This window comes from Microcebus murinus, chromosome X (assembly GCF_040939455.1).
Source record: "Microcebus murinus isolate Inina chromosome X, M.murinus_Inina_mat1.0, whole genome shotgun sequence".
NCBI lineage: Eukaryota > Metazoa > Chordata > Mammalia > Primates > Cheirogaleidae > Microcebus > Microcebus murinus.
The window spans coordinates 108,158,748-108,176,406 of NC_134136.1; the positions used below are offsets into that span (position 1 = coordinate 108,158,748).

General features: G+C 33.5%; 1 non-coding gene across 1 annotated transcript; it reads right to left on the reverse strand.

Moving 5' to 3' along the window:
* Window positions 1-8,154: 8,154 nt before the first annotated feature.
* On the reverse strand, window positions 8,155-8,284 carry LOC142866126 (small nucleolar RNA SNORA11). Its single transcript, XR_012916186.1, has one exon. It is a non-coding gene; the product is annotated as a small nucleolar RNA SNORA11 (small nucleolar RNA).
* Window positions 8,285-17,659: the final 9,375 nt, after the last annotated feature.

Genomic DNA, 17,659 nt, shown 5'->3' on the forward strand with positions numbered 1-17,659 from the left:
ACAATGGTGGATCAGAGATATGGGATGATGGAAGAAGAAGTAGAAGTGATTTGAAATGTGAGAAAGACTCCACCCACCATTGTTATTTTTGAAGATAAGGAAGAAGGCTGCTTTAGTCTGCTCTGCCTACTATAACAAAATACCTTAAAGTGGGTCACTTATATACAACAAAATTTATTTAGCACAGTTCTGGAGGTTGGGAAATCAAAGATCAAGGCCGTGGCAGATTCAGTATCTGGTAATGGCCCACATTCTGGCTCATAGATGGCACATTTTTGTTGTGTCCTCATGTGGTGAAAGGGGTGAACAAGCTCTCTTGGACCTCTTTATAAGGGCACTGATCTCATTCATGAGAATTCTGCCCTCATGACCTAGTCAACTCCCAAAGGCCCTACCTCCTAATACCATCACTTCGAGGATTAGGATTTTAACATAAATTTGGGGGAGACGTAAACATTCAGACCTTAGCGTTGTCCATGTGCCAAGGAATGTAGATAGCCTCTAAAAGCTGGGAACAACCCTCAGCTGAAAACCAACAAGGCAATGGGGATCTCTGTCCTAAAATTTCGTGGAACTAAATTCTGCTAACAACCTGAATAAGCAAGGAAATGGATTTTCACTTAGCACTATCAGGAACAAATGCAGCCCTGATGACATCTAAATTTTAGTATAGTGAGACCTGTGTCAGACTTTCAACCTTCAGAACTGAAAAAAAATTTTGTGTTGTCTTAAGTCTCTATGTTTGTGGCAGCAATAGAAAATAAATATATTCCTCTTATATATCTTTTCTGCATAAGACTTTTATTGGAGTAAATTTATTTTAAAACAAAATAGGACTTGTGAGCTTCCACTAAAGATCTTTAAATAAGTTCCATATTTATAATTTTAGAAATTCCTGGAATTATATTTATCCTTATAAAAGAACTTCTCATTTAAACAAATAAAATTTATCTTGTAATCTAAGTCATCTGTGATTTGAAAGATAATTTCATCTCTCAGTCTTATTTATTTGGGCTACCCTTCAATTCCAAACAAATGTGTACAACATGAACTTCTCTTATTTCTGTGTCACTTTAACTAGATGTTCTATGTGCAAGACCAAATAGCAGTCCTTAAGATTTATTTTTACACTGAAGCTTTCCCTTCACAATCTTTGCCAAATTACAGCAGTAATGGTGGTTACTTTTTCATAAGCAACAGGGTGTCTGTAGCATTGATTATCAAGTGGTTCTGGATTTCCCACTGCTCACACTTTGTTCTCACAAGACTTTGAGCATCATAAACTAACTATAATATTCATTCATCAAAGGAAGGATCTACTTTTTCCCCTTAAAAAAATCACAACCTACCATTCCATTGTCTGTTTCTGCCACAGTGACTCAGGGTGCAAAGCAATACAATTTAGAAGTAGTATAAACAATCGTTTTCTCTGTAAACAAAAAAGAATATATCTAAAAGGTAATAAAAGTTGAGCAAAAAAAAGTAAAAGTATTTCAGTTAGCCATTTTATGTTCTGTTCTTGATTGAGAACTTGCTCTAACTAGGAATGGGCTTTATTCTATCTTTAACCCTTTTGAAGGCTTGTGTCAAGTGAAAACGGTATGAATATGATTTTTCTTTCTTTGAATTTCAATATTACTTTTACTCTCACTTATGGTGTTTATTTTATTTTTTAATCATAAGCTTTTATTATGTGTCCTAATTTTGTTGGTAATTGTATTCATTTGCCTTTCCATCTGTCCCCTAAAGCACTGAGCTTATTGAATGGCAAATGTTCTCAAAAGAAACGCCTGTTAACATGACTCCTTTCCTTCAGAGTTAGAATCCAAGGAATGTAGACTTTAAATTAAAAGATGACATTTTATGATGATTAAAAACATGAATTTTGGCCAGCTATCTCAGTTGGTTAGAGAATGGTGCTGATAAAAACCATAGACAAAGGTGTCAAACAAACTTAAAATCCAGGTGCAATTAATTTTGGGTACGTTGGCTGAAAGTACTTCTTGAGAAGTCTGGATTGGTAGACCATCACTGAAGCAGGAGAAATAAGAAAAGTAGGAAACCAGGTGGAGACAGTTCAGGGGACAACCCAGCTCTTTGTTAAGAACTGCCAGGGAAGCCGGATACGGTGGTTCACGCCTATAATCCTAGCACTCTGGGAGGCCGAGGCAGGAGGATCACTCAAGGTCAGGAGTTCGAAACCAGCCTGAGCAAGAGCGAGACCCTGTCTCTACTAAAAATAGAAAGAAATTAATTGATCAACTAAAAATGTATAGAAAAATTAGGCGGACATGGTGGCACATGCCTGTAGTCCCAGCTACTTGGGAGGCTGAGGCAGAAGGATTGCTTGAGCCCAGGAGTTTGAGGTTGCTATGAGCTAGGCTGATGCCACAGCACTCTAGCCTGGGCAACAGAGTGAGACTCTGTCTCAAAACAAACAAACAAAAAACTTTCAGGGAGTACAAAGGAGGGCAAAAAGATAGAAAATCATTCACAAAATATCTGAAAAACAAAATCGGTCTTTCTGAATGGGAGAAGAGAGAATTCAAAGAGAGCTAACATTTATTTAGCAGTTCCTATAAGCCAGGCACTGTGATATTTGTGCATGTTAACCTTTTAAATCCTAACATAAGTCTAGGAACTAATATTATATTATCTCCATTTTGTAGAAAAATAAACCAAGATTCATAGTAATTGAAGTAATATGAGCAGTACATTGCAAGATTGAAACCTATAACTGCCTGATTCCAGTGTGTCTGTACTTTTTTTACAATATTGATAGATTGGACTCTCCCTCAATATTAGAAACATTCTTCAGTGAGCTATGACTTTGTAGAATAGCAATACAGATGGCTAAACTTGCTCTCCATATGAAATTATAGAACTTCTGAATTAATTTTAAACAGTCCCTTTTAAAATCAGGTAACAAATTATAAATTGTTCAACTTGAAGCCATCTTTATATATGACTACTGTAATTATTTTGACTACTTTTAGGTTATAGTAACTCTGCACATGGATATAGATTTTAAATTCTGAAAGTTTCAACTTTTACTCAGATATGTTTTTATTAATGGTGGAGGTTTCCTAATTGGATATATCTCTAGATCTAGTCATTTTATTTAATTCTCAGGTGATAAGAAGTAATGAGATCCACATTACTAAAAGCTTTCAAATTTGAATTGTGGTATGTAACATTATGGAGGTTAGACAAAATGATCACTAAGGTTCTAAGATTTGTTATATTCATCATTAAACATGAATATGTTGTCAAATCCTAACTAGTTAAAGAACTATAAGTGAAGAAGAAAAGCAATTGCTATCAAATTATCAAATCTTAAAAAATTATGTAAAAGTCATTACCATTGAAACTCTGATTGTTTAGACAATTATATACATTTGAGCAGGTAGTATAAAATGTAAACTTTTTTTTGAAATCTATAGCCTGCACCTTAAAAAAATATAATAGCCATTGAACATCAACTCAATGCCTATTCTTAAAGAAATGAATGGATATAAAGGCAAGATTTATATATGACATTGATTACATTTTAACTTATAATATTTTTTAAAAATGTAGATACAGTGACCAAAATAAAGGAATGATCTATACATTATACATTTTATCCACAAAATGGCATATTATAGAACCATAAAATTTGTTTAAAATACAATTTTAAATGTTTCTGTTACTTAAGATGATTACAGTATAATATTAGAGAAAATGCATAATACTTTTAATACAATCTGTAAGAAAATGACTGTGAAGAAATTCTTAAAAATATCAATAACAGTTAACTCAGAAATCATGGACTATGGGTGATTTTTAACTTTTGTTCATAATTTTGGAGCTTCTACAATGATCAGATATTGCTTTTACCAGAGATAAAAGTTTATTAAAATCCAATTGTACAAGCCACTTGCCTGTAATTTTTATAGACACAGAGAATTTATTATTTATTTCCTGTGTTTGACATCACACTCTTATGAGTTCTTATAAATTTTGAAATTACTACTTATTATTCCCAGTCAGTAGAATAATTCAAGTTGAGTTTGGATGCATTCCTTTCCAATCTTGGTTTTGGGATAACATTTTTTTTAGTTACATACTATTTTAAAAATTATCTTTATTGATGTGTAATTTATATAGGCCAATTTCCTTAATTTTAAATGTACAATTTGATGAGTTTTGTCAGATAGTACATCATTTTATTTGTGCTTGCTATTTTTATGTGCCACATTTAAAGTTAGGTTGTTTAAAACATCCTCGCCATCCTCACAAGTATAACATTGGAGCCCATAACAGCCCAGATTAGAAAGTATCTGCTTCTTCCTCTCTTCTACTTTCCTTCCAACTCTTTGAAATGCTTAGGAATCCCCCTGGGGTTTCCAATGTTGTTGGAAAAGGACTTGCTCTTTGTTCCTCAATTATTCCTAGAGCTCTAAATTGATGAACCCACTCTCCATCTTGAAGCTAGAGACCTCTACATGCCACCGGAAGTTGTTTTGAAAGTAACCAGTGTTGGGTGACAACTTGAAAACTTGGGAGCCCATTATGAAGCTAAACAACATAGATAGCCAGTAATATTTCTCCAGAGGTGGCATAGCTACATTACATTTAATAAAACAATTCTGCAATATTCAGTTATTTGGAGGTTCTATGTCAGTCCCCTATCTAATTGGTGTCCTCATAATCACCCTCCAATCCTCACAAAATCTCTCTGGGTGGTCAATCATAGAGAAGAAAAAACGCAGGGTTAGTGTGATCAGATTAAGCCAAAACTGAGAAACCAGTAGTTACCATGAAGTTACCAAAAAGTTAGAAAGTAGTAGTCCCCATGAAGATAGAAATTTCTAAGGAATTCCAGACATCTTTGGGAGAATTTGGGATTATACAGCCTATTGAATAGAAATTGAAGCAACTATATCCGGATAGCAAAAGGTAAGGTGATTTGAAAAATGGGCCCTTTAGCACTTCAACAGTTTGTGAAAAGGCCTGGAGTTGAAGTTATATAAGCATTTTGCTGAGACTTCCAAAAATAAAACCAGGGAGATTGGAAATATAACACACAATAAGATTGAGACAAAACAACAACAACAACAAATGATTAGAAACTTTAACAAGAAATATAGTCTGCATAGCAAAATCTTAAAAAAGAATTGGATTCAGCACAATAGTAAAAAGTCACAGAGTTACTGAGTACACAAGGTAAATCAGGAGGAAAAAATGGGGGGGGGGTAGATGAATGCCAATAAAACAGAATTGTTTTTGAATAGAAGTTTTAAAAAAAATTTACTTACAGAGATTTTTATTACAACAATATATTTAATGTAATATCATTGAGAATCTCCTAAACTCTTATTTTCAAGAATATTACCACTGTCATTGGTGAGTGAATATTAACCTTTTTCTATTTTTTCTCTGTATATTTCTCCCCACTCTTCCTGCCCTTTACTTGTGTGTTAAGTTCATAAAACTACAGTTAAAGGCCTGTGAACTCAAATGTCTTCAGGGAGGAAGGCAGCAAAATGATCGTTTCACAAAAGAGGGTGGTAAGGATTGTGAGAAGATAGTGTGCTCAGGCTAGAGGCATTAGAAATTTCTCCTGGGTGCTCGTGGGCTTTCTCTCCTCCTCCCACCCTGTCTGTCTGTCAAACACACACACACACACACACACACACACACACACACAGAGGAACTCCAAGTGATACTTCTGTAATCTGAATTCAGGCCATGAGAGTACATGTGTAGTTTGTACCTACACATGTAATAGTAAAGACTGTAGTATCTGGAGTAAGACAAACAGGGAACCCACTTGTAAGAAATGTTTACTTGGGTAAGTTACCTGACTTCTATAAGTCTACATTCATTTTCTATAAAATGGGAATAATAATAATGTTTGCCACAGAGGATGTATATGAGATTTAAGGGCCTTAATGCATGTAAAACCCTTAACATAGTGCCTAAGAGATTAAATGCTAAGTAAATGGATGTGGTCCTTCACTGTTACTATTGGTTTGTTATTATTATTTGTAACATCATTTGGCAGTAAAAAGCTACTTAGAGAGATACATTAGTAGGTCTATTACATGTGAATGGCAAAGAGTTTAAGTAGCCAAGAAAAACATTGCTTGGGGCAATAAAAAGGAAAGCACCAATCCTCCCCCCCCCCTTCACTTCTATCTTCTACATTCCTACTAAGTTGAGAATCCTGACTCTCATCATGAGAGTGAGGATCATGGGGTCCCCAGCATGTTTATGAAACATAAAAAGAATACAGGGAAAGACCAATGCCTTAAAAATCAGGAAACCTACCCCAGAAAGTTTAAGTTGCTAATCTAAAGTTGGTTAATAGCAAATTTGAAACAGAGAGAAAAAAACAAACTGCAATGTCAGGAGTGAACTTCAGTAACCACTCAACTAGAACACAAGATAATATTTACTTAGAATTCAAAGGCATCTATGGTTTTGAGAAGATATTGGTACCTTCAAAAAAGGCTGTAGCCTCCAGGTGTCTCACTTTCTTGAAATAGAAAGTTCTCATCCCCATACCTAAAGCTACACAGAACAGGAAGTCCTAAGTATAAAATCCAACTTTCCAACACTTTATAAATTATTGCCTTCTCTTCTCTCTGCTTTCTGTTTTCTCCCAATTGTCAGGCACATACATCAGTACTTAAATGACACTCCTTTATATATATTTTAAAAATATTTTTATCTTATTTTTCAGGAAGGTGATTACTACAGCACTTTTTTCTTAAAAAGAAATACTGTAAAAATATTTCCATCTTCAGTCTTACTCCAGTAATAATCTACTATTATTTGAATCAGATTAGTTTTTAATATATTTTTAAATAATGTTGTAACATTATAAAATCATATACTATTGGTTAATAAACATTCAAAAATATAAATTATTTGATGTTTTAACATAATTTTATTCTTTCATTTCATGTTCCTTGTGTTAATTCTTATGAAGAGCAGTGACCTCTCATTCCACTTTGATTTGTTTCTCTTACTGGGGGAGAAGTGATAAAGGCTATACAAAAGCTTTGTTTCTGTGGAAACATTTTCTCCCACTTCAGTCCCTAGATGAAAAGGGAGGATTGGTGATATTAATATCAATATCAATATCAAGCTGGAAGTTCCTCTATATTCTCATTCTTCCAATAATACCTAAGGAATATGGGCTATAAAATGGGCTTGCCCAATATTTGAATCTGAAATATTCACTGAATGAAGAACAAGGTGTGATGAAAATATGTCATATAAATAAGCACAGTTTAATAATCCACTCATGAATTGATAGGCACTTGGGTTGTTTCCACATCCTTGCAATAGTGAATTGTGCACTAGGGAGAGGCAAATTTATAAAATGCAACCAAAATGTTTGTACTCTCATATTTTCTTAAAATAAAATTTTAAAAAATAAGCACATTTAAAATATTTTTTATTTAAACATTGTATTGGTATATAGTATTTTTTTTTGTACTGACAAATATCTACTGAAAATGAGACCCTAGAATGTGAATATGACTTTGGCCTACAGAATTCTGAGAGAGAGACTTTGGAATAGTATTTCAGAAAATTCTCAAATAATACTGTAAATGACAATGTTAACTTTGGATGAGTCATTATAATTCAGTAAATTGTTATAAGGGTTTTAAAAATTAATGTTAATTGCTTGGTAATGACAGTGAATTAGGTGAACATGATTGTAATTTTCCCTATACTTTAAACAGAACATTTTAAGTGTGAAAAAGTGAAAAGATGAGTCAATGAGATAAATGCACAAACCAATGCTCACACATGTGCACACATATAAAATCATCTGGTTTTTTTTACATCTTTCCATATCTTGGTATTAGGAAACAGGATGGATATATATATATATATATATAAAGTGGATATTGACAAATTAATAATGGATAGTTTTAATATGATTTCTTTCTGAAATTTTTCAGATAAAAATAATTTCTCTTTAAGCAGTGAGTGTGGCATTTACCTTTTATCTTTAACCAGCTCTTTCTTTTTTTTTTATTTTCTAATACTTTATTAGGCAATTTTTCAAACATACAGTATAGTTGAAAGAATTATACAGTGATCACCCATACACCAACCACCTAGATTCTATAACTTTTTTTCTTCTTCTTCACATGTATGGCATTTGTTCATAGGGAGGCCACGAGTTTTGTGTCCTTCATCACAGTGACCCTGAGATTCCTGTTGGGTGTGTAGTAAACAGAAGAGCCATTCTTCAGGCCCCCTGCTCTGAGCACACCCCTCCGGCCCTTTCTTGATAACAAATAAAACAGAACAAATATTGTATTTTTACTGCAATTTCAGGTATCCTAACTTCTGTAAAAAAGAGATTGAATAACTTAGCAAAAGAACAGATTAATGTTCACTGAAACAATAGTCCAACATGTGTGTTTATGATTAGGTGACTTAGTAATCCAAGTTTGAAAGTACATGTGGGGAAATAGAGCTTCTTTTAATTTTCTTGGTCTGGAAGTGATTTATGATATGGCTGTTCTTATTCTTTTAGTGATAACTAATCACTTTGCCCTATCTAGTTGCAAGAAGCTGGTAATTATAGCTTAGGTGTATGCCCAGGAAAACTGAAAGAATCAGGTAATGGTTAACATAAACAGTCTCTGCCATACTCACAAAGACAATAACAGAATTTTGCAGTTATTTTTTCTGGTTTTGTCATTTGATGCTCATTAATGTAGCCAATATGTTTTATATTGAGATAAATGTGACAATAAAAACAAAGCATTACAAAGAAAAATGATAGTCATCAAACATAACAATATTTCCCCTATAATTATAATACTTATATTGTAAGATTTGAAGTTCAACTTTTGAAATTACATAATCCTACTTGTAGGGTAGGCATAAAGCTTGTCAGAATAGATAGCTGGGCATTTGGGACTGGATTAAATAGTCGGTCTCTAACTCAGTTCCAAAAAGCCAAAACGACATGTGAAACAATGAGAATGTTGGCTCCTTGGTCTAACAGATTCAGCTCCTTAGCCTTGAGGTGACTTCCACATATCAGGCAGAAGATAGCATGTGTTTTCCAGCTTCACTCAGCTCATCTTATTTTACACAAATTATTATAAGAATTTATTTCTTTCCTAATTATATGGGCTTTCCCATTCTCCTGATATTTTCATCTTCCTTTGTAGCAGTATCATCTGCCAATGTGGCCTTTTGAACATGTTTAATGGCTCAAAAAATGTTGCTTCACATGAGGGGCTGGGTATGGATGCATGCTATTTCTTCACGCTATAGTGTTATCTGACCATTGTCTTCTGAGCTGATCCCATTTCTTGTACTTGGGTGAGACTGGTGACATTTCCATCTCATCATTTACTTTGCATCAGAGGTTAACGAACGTCTGGGACTCTGCCCAAATACCAATATGCATGATGAGAAACTAGTCATACCTATTTCTGTCGCACAGTATGCATGAACTAGAAATGCCTGGTACTGGTCCCGTTGCATCTTTACATTTACACATATTAACCAGCATATTGAATAAGCATCTGTTGGAGAATTTCTGCTTGGGAGCCAGCTTTGAGAGTAAAACTGATGATTTAGGATTTTTGACTGCTTAGGCAAAGGATCATTTCTCATAATTGTCCCTCAAATTTTCTCTTGGAATGAGAAGATACATTCAATATTTTCTGCCGTCTTTGACCACATTGATCCCAATGTTTTACCCAATCATAAAAATTAAGTTGTAATGCCTAGTCTTCAGGACTATGAAATAGATGTTTGGGGTTACAAAAAATTATTTGTCTAGCCCTTTCAATGAATGTAATAGTACTTAGTGTAGGACTCTCTTGATTCATACTAACTTTTAGTAGAGTCAAGATAGTTGACTTGATATTGACAAAAATGTTGAATGTCCCTACTAAGAGGAACTTCTTCTCTGACTCCTTCCAAATACTATGGGATTTCCATTGAGCTCAGATGATTAGACATAACAACATTGCACGTCATTGGATATGATCTATTCACAGATTGAACTTTATAGGTTTCACCTTGAAGATATTCCTTGAACTAATCAGTGGTACTCTACTATATAGCTCTTTCAGACATACCCTTTGTGGAAAATTCAGTGATCTTTTCCCCATGAATCCTTGTGGTAAAGATAAGTCCCACATCCTCAAGGATCTCATCACTATACAGGAAAAAAAAAATGCCTGGTAGTAGCATCAAGTCCACAAACACTCAAAAATACCATTGCACAGCCCTTGCTTCAAGGATTCCAAAAAGTAAGGATACTGGTTGAATGTATTTCCCTTCATTTTGAGTTCATTTTAGATCTTAATACAAGGCTAATAAACTATGCTGAGATCATGGAGAATGTTGGCAAGATAGGAGTTATGTTTGGCAAAAATTTTGTAATGTCCACTGAAGTAGACAAATTAAACAAACATGAAATTATAGATTATAGTAGGTGAAAAGAAGGAAGTTCATCTTATGCTGTTATGGAGAGTACATTCAAGAGCAGAAAAGTTTAGACAAGGTGGTCAGGAAAGACTTATCTGAAGAGGCCACTGTGATCTGATATTTAATAAGAATTAGTAATCTATGCACAGTCTAGTCAAGTAGTAATTCAAGCAGAGGGAATAGTAAGTACAAACAGCCTGCAATGAAAAAGGGCTTGCTGTGTTCAAAGAATAGACTTGAGTAATGTGCTTGAAGAATATTAAACCATGGGAAAATAATGGGAGATGTGTTTGGGGATCTAGGCTGAACCAGGAAATATAGGTAAAATATGAGATATTTTGTATGTCATTCAGAATTAAATTAGAAGCCACTAAGTGTTTAATTATGATAATGTCATCACAGATATTTGTTTCAAGACATTACCGTATTTTTTCTATGGAAAATTAATGAAAATTTAGCAAGTACAGAAACTTGGATGTTATTTCAGTAGTTCATTAGATAATGGTTTCCAGAACAGGTGAGTTTGCAGTGGAGATAGAAAGAAATGGATGGATTTTAAATACATTTTAAAGATAAAATTTATGGGACCTACTGAAAAATTTAATGTGAGATACAAGGAGTAATGGATGAGGACGAATGAAGGCTAATGCCTAGTGTGTTAGTTAGTTTGTTTGTTTGTTTTCTTGTTTCTTGAATTTAATTAAACTATGATGGAGTCTATTATGTTTGTGGAAAATGATAAAAAGTTTTGGGAGTCTGTATATCAAAACCTGTTTAGGATATTCTCTAAGATGCATAATAAGCATCCAAGTTGACACATCCAGTAGTTCATTTGATATATAAGTCTGGAACCTAAAAGAGTGGTCTGAAAGGAATAAAAAATCTGAAGTCATAACACTGTAGATGGTATTAAAAACATAAATTTTGGATGAGATCACCTAGGTTGAGAGAGAAGATAGAGAAGAGAGATGAGAGAATGCCCTGTGGAACTATTTAAATATTTAGAGTTTGGATAGAGGAGGCAAAAATACTATAAGAATAAAGCATGACCAGTGATATATAAGTAAATGTGATGGCAAAACTGCCAAGAAAGGAGAATATTAGTAATAAAAATACAGGCTGAATTTTGGCAATGTTATCCGAGAAGTGGAATAACATAAAAACAGAAAAAAGAGGACAATGCATTAAATTTTGGCAACAAGGAGGTAGTTATGCCAGAGTGAGCTGACTAAATTGGGACTTAAATCCCTACTTTCAAAGAAACAACAAACAAAGTACCCCAATCCAGTTAAAAGACTGTCTAAAATCAAAGGACAAGTCTGGGTGCAGTGGGTCATGCTTGTAATCCTAGCACTTTGAGAGGCCAAGGCGGGCGGATTGCTTGAGGCCAGGAGTTTGAGACTAGCCTGAACAACATTGCCAGGACCCATCTCTACAAAAAATAAAAATTAAAAAAAAGGAGCTAGTCATGGTGGTACATAGCTGTAGTCAAAGTTACTTGAGAGGCTGAAGTAGGAAGATCTCTTGAGCCCAGGAGTTTGAGGTTGCTGTGAGCTCTGATGATGCCACAGCACTCTACCCCAGGCAACAGAGTGAGACTGTCTCAAATAAATTAATTAATTAAATAAAAGGACAAATGGATGTCAGAGGACTTAGTGCATCACATAGTTTTGTTAATAAAGATAATAAAAAACTTAAAAATAATACAAAAGAATGGGTATGTGTCCTTTTAACAACATACTGGAGCATGAACTAACAGGACACACCGAGTATCATTTAATTCTCTAAGGAACGTACCTTTATTGGCATACTAATCACTATTGTTTGTACACATATTCTATGGAGTTAAATGTTCACTTGTAGATTTTTTATCTGATAGGGATGCAAATTATTTCTGTATGTTAGAACAAAACAACATAACTTTATTGTCTTGTAGGGCATTAGCTAGTTTTGAATCTAATATAGCAATCTTATTCCAAAAGTCTTTCTTCAGTTGCAACAAATATTCCCCAGTTCCTCAAATGTTTTTTTGAATCAGCCTTATCATTTTTCTGATTAACTCTTTAATAAGTTCAATAAATTTTTGATATATGTTTACCATACATTTTTATGATACATTAGTTTGTTAGGGCTACCATAACAAGATACCACAGACTGAGTGTTTCAATCAACAGAAATTTATCTTCTCATCGTTCTGGAGGCTAGAAGGCCAAGATCAATGTGTCAGCAGGTTTGGTTTCTCTTGGGGCCTCTCTATTTGGCTTACAGATGGCTGCCCTGTCATTGTCTTGTTATATGGGCTTTGCTCCGTGCATTTACACTACTGGTGTCTCTCCGTGTCCAAATTTCCTTTTTTGATAAGGACATTAGGGATCACCCTAATGACCTCATTTTAACTTAATAACCTCTTTTTATATTTCAGAATATTATAGGGGTACAAATGCTTTGGTTACATAAATTGCCATTGAACTGCCTGAGTCACATCTACAAACATGCCCATTCCCCAGAGAGCACACAGTGCACCTGTTAGGTGTGAATTTACCCATCCCCTCCACCCTCTTCCCTCCTGCCTGACACCCAATGAAAGTTACTTCCATATGTGCATATGTGTTCATCGATTAGCAACAATTTAATGGTGAGTACATATGGTGTTTGCTTTTCCATTCCTGTGATACTTCATTTCGAAGAATGGGCTCCAGCTCCACCCAGGATAATACAAGAGGTGCTAGCACACCATTGTTTCTCATGGCTGAGTAGTACTCCATGGTATACATATACCACATTTTATTAATCCACTCTTGTATTGATGGACACTTGGTTTGTTTCCAGATCTTTGCAATTGTACTGCTATAAACATTCTAGTACAGATGTCTTTTTTATAAAATGTCTTTTTTTCCTTTGAATAGATGCCTAGAAGTGGGATTGCTGGATGAAATAATAGTTCTATATTGTGGTTTTAATTTGTATTTCCCTGGTGATTAGAGATGTTGAGCATTTTTTCTTATGTTTTTTGGCCATTAGTAAATCTTCTCTTGAAAAGTTTCTGTTTATTCCTTTGCCCGCTTTTTAGTGGGGTTGATTTTTTCTTGCTGATTTTCCTGAGTTATGGATCCTAGTTATCAGCCCTTTATCAGATATATAGCATGCAAATATTTCTCCCATTCTGTAGGTTGTCTATTCACTCTAATGATAGTTTCCTTGGCTATGCAGAAGCTTTTTAATTTGATCAGGTCCCATTTATTTATTTTTATTGTTGCTGTGATTGCTTTGGGGGCCTTCTTCACAAATTCTTCACCCAGGCCAATGTCTATCAGAGTTTTTCCAACATTTTCCTCTAGAATTCTTATGGTTTCATTCCTTAGGTTTAAGTCTGTTATTCATAGTGAATTGATTTTTGTGAGGGGTGAGGTGTGAATCCTGTTTCTGTCTTCCCCATGTGGCTATCCAATTTTTCCAGCAGCATTTATTGAATAAGATTTCTTTTCCCCAGTGTATGTTTTGTCTGCTTTGTCAAAAATCAGATGGCAATATGAGGATGGCTTTATATTTGGATTCTCAATACTGTTCCATTGGTCTATGTCTCTGTTCTTGTGCCAATACCATGCAGTTTGGGTTACTAGAGCCTTGTAGTATAGCTTAAAGTCTTGTAAATTGATGCCTCCAAATTTGTTCTTTTTGCTTAAGGTTGCTTTGGCCATACAGGTCTTCACTGGTTCCATATGAAGTGTAGAATTATTTTTACTAGATCTGCAAAAATGATGTTTGTATTTTATTAGGGATTACATTGAATCTGTAGATCACTTTGGGTAGTATAAACATTTTAACAATGTTGATTCTACCGACTCACGAGCATGGTATGGTTTTTCATCTGCTTATGTCCGCTGCTATTTAACTTAATAACCTCTTTAAACATCCTGTCTTCAAATATAGTCACATTCTGAGGTACTGGGGATTAGGGCTTCAACATATGAATGTTGGAAGGGTGAAACAATATAGTCCATAACATATGAAAATCATGCTTTTAACTTTTTTTCTAATTATGTCTTTGTAGTTTTAGAAGTCCCACAAATAAATATTTGATATGTTCATTCTCCATTCTCTATTTTTAAAATTATGCTTTGACAGACCAACTACTTCAAACCTCATGTTCCCCATTTCTTTCAGATATATATAAAATGAGATTAAATAGTATAAAAGTCTAAATAGAAATTAAAGCATGCCATTTAAAAATTCCCCCAAACCAAATTTATTGTATAATATGCATGCTTAGATGCATGTATAATTCTAAGTATTGTTCTACAAACATGTTTTTATATGTATTGATCATCAAGGTTTTACAGATTTTCAAATAAACTAGAAACAAAACTGTACAAGTTTTAAATAGAGTCACATTTATAACACATTCAAAGATTAAATGCCCATTTTTAAACATTGTTATTTTAATCCAAATCATTTTATTACTTAAAGTAAATGGGCAAGAGAGAAATAGAGCATTTAGTTTAAAAGGATATTCATGGGCTAAGTATTTAGATTCATGTTCATAAAACTGAGAACTACCTAAGAAAAGTGATTGAGGGGGGAGGAGGAAAGGGGTGTATGCTTGCATAACGTGTGTGATGCACACCACCGGGGGATTGGACACATCGGGGGGAGGGAGGAGGGGCAGGGGCAATATTTGTAACCCTGGCAATATGTGTACCTCCATAATATGATGAAATAAATAAAAAATAAATAAATAAATAAATACTGAAGCTAATGCAAAAAAAAATATTCCAAAGAATATACGCTGAATAGGATACCAATTATAAAGCTGATCATCACCTAGAGGTGTTAAATTTTAAAACTCCATGGGTCTTCTTGGTGTACTTAAAAATAACTCAAAATTAGATGATTTATTTCTAGATTCCATCTCAACAAACAAAATAAATAATGGTAAAATTTAATGATTATGATCAAGTAATAAAAAAATTTTAAATATAAGATGTTATTTCTATAAAAATTTAACCTTACACATAAGATAGTATTCTATAGATCAGTAGGTTGACTATAGTTAACAATAATCTATTGCACATTTCAAAATAGCTAGAAGGGAATAATTCAAATGTTCCTATCATAAAGAAAAGATAAATATTTGAGGTGATGGGCATCCCAATTACCTTGATTTGATCTTTACACATTATATTAATGTATTAAAATATCACACATATCCCCAAAATATGTACATCTATTATATATTAATAATAAACTTATATTCTATATTGATTAATATTTCCAAAATTATTTTATATTAGTTTAAAAACATTTCCTTGTGTCAAATAATTACCTTAGAGACTTTCATTTAAAACAATGAATAATTATAAAATTTTTTTCATGTTAATAAAACTAGTTTTATGTGGTACAGAATCTCCCTTTTATTTCCCTCTCTCCTAAATTGTGACTGTGGTAAGGCTTGTTAGTTAGAGAATATTACATTCTCTAATTGTGTTACATTCACAACTTATCTTCAGTATATCTTTTTAATTAGTCTCAAGAGTGAAAATTTCCAGAAGTTCAAATGCCTCTCCAAACACAACAAACTTTAAACCAAATTTTTATCTAGATATAATTTTTCAGCACATTAATTCACTTATAAAATTTTCTCAAACAAAAATTGTGTTTTGTAGCTCCAATATTTGAAGACAATATTCTACCTTAACTCTGCTAGATCCCTAAGCATCTTTACACAGGAAATATCAAGGCCTCCTTATTTGCCCTCCTTATTATACCATAATAAATATATTTCAAATTGAAACTTTTCAAATATCTGAGCCTTCTATCTGCCCCACAGCCCCTTTTTCAACACACAGTTAATTCTTACAATAGCCCCTAGTAACCTAAGGTATAGTAAAATGGATACTCTATTTATCACAGGATACATGGCTTCCAAGGCCTGTTCCCTGTCTCTCTGTCCACACTTCTCTCTCAACATTTCTGTTTCATAATTTAAGTGCTAACAAAAGCAATGTTAACCTCTCTTTCTGTTAGCCATTTCAACTCACCCTTTCACACTCTTTTCTAAAGACAAATGTCCTACAGAAAAAGCAGTTGATAAAATTCAACATGCCTTCATGATAAAAACTCTCAACAAACTAGGCATTGAAGGAACATACTTCAAAATAATAAAGGCCATTTATAACAAAAACCCACAGCTCACATCATAATGAAAGGGAAAAACGTGAAAGCCTTTCCTCTAAGAATTAGAACAAATCAAGAATGCCCACTTTTCACCACTTCTTTTCAACTTAGTGCTAGAAGTTCTTGCCACAACAATCAGGCAATAGAAAGAAATAAAAGGAATCCAAATTGAAAAAGATGAAGTCAAATTGTTCCTCTTTGCTCATAACATGACATTTTATACGGAAAAACTTAAATTCCACCAAAAAACTCGTAGATTTGATACATAAATTCAGTAAAGTTGCAGGATACAAAATCAACATACAAAATTCAGTAGCATTTCTATACATCAATAATGAACTAATTGAGAATGAAATCAAGAAGGTAATCCTATTTACAATAGCTACAAAAATACCTAGGAATAAATTTAATCAAAGAGGTGAAACACTACAAGGAGATCTATAAAACAGTAATAAAAAAAAGTTGAAGAGGATATATCCAAATGAAAAGACATCCCATGCTCATGGATCAGAAGAATTAACATTGTTAAAATGACCATACTTTTCAAAGTCTTCTATAAATTCAATGTAATCTATATCAAAATACCAATATCATGTTTCACAGAAATAGAAAAAAAAATCCTAAAATTGATAGGAACCAAAAAGAAGCACAAATAGCCAAAGCAATTCTGAGAAAAAAGAACAAAATTGGATACATCCCACTGCCTGACTTCAAAATATATTACAAGGCTATAGTAACAGTATGGTATTGGTATAAAAACAGGCACATAGATCAATGGAACAGCATAGAGAACCTACTAATGAATCCATGTATTTGCTGGCAACTGATTTTCAGAAAAAGCACTGAGAAAATGCATCGTGGAAAAGACACTATCTTCAATAAATGATACTGGGAAAATTTGGTACTGCATATGAAGAATAATAAAACTGGACCTCTATTTCTTACTATATACAGAAATCAACTGGAGATGGATTAAAGACTTAAACATAAGACCTGAAACTACAAAACTAAAAAAAGA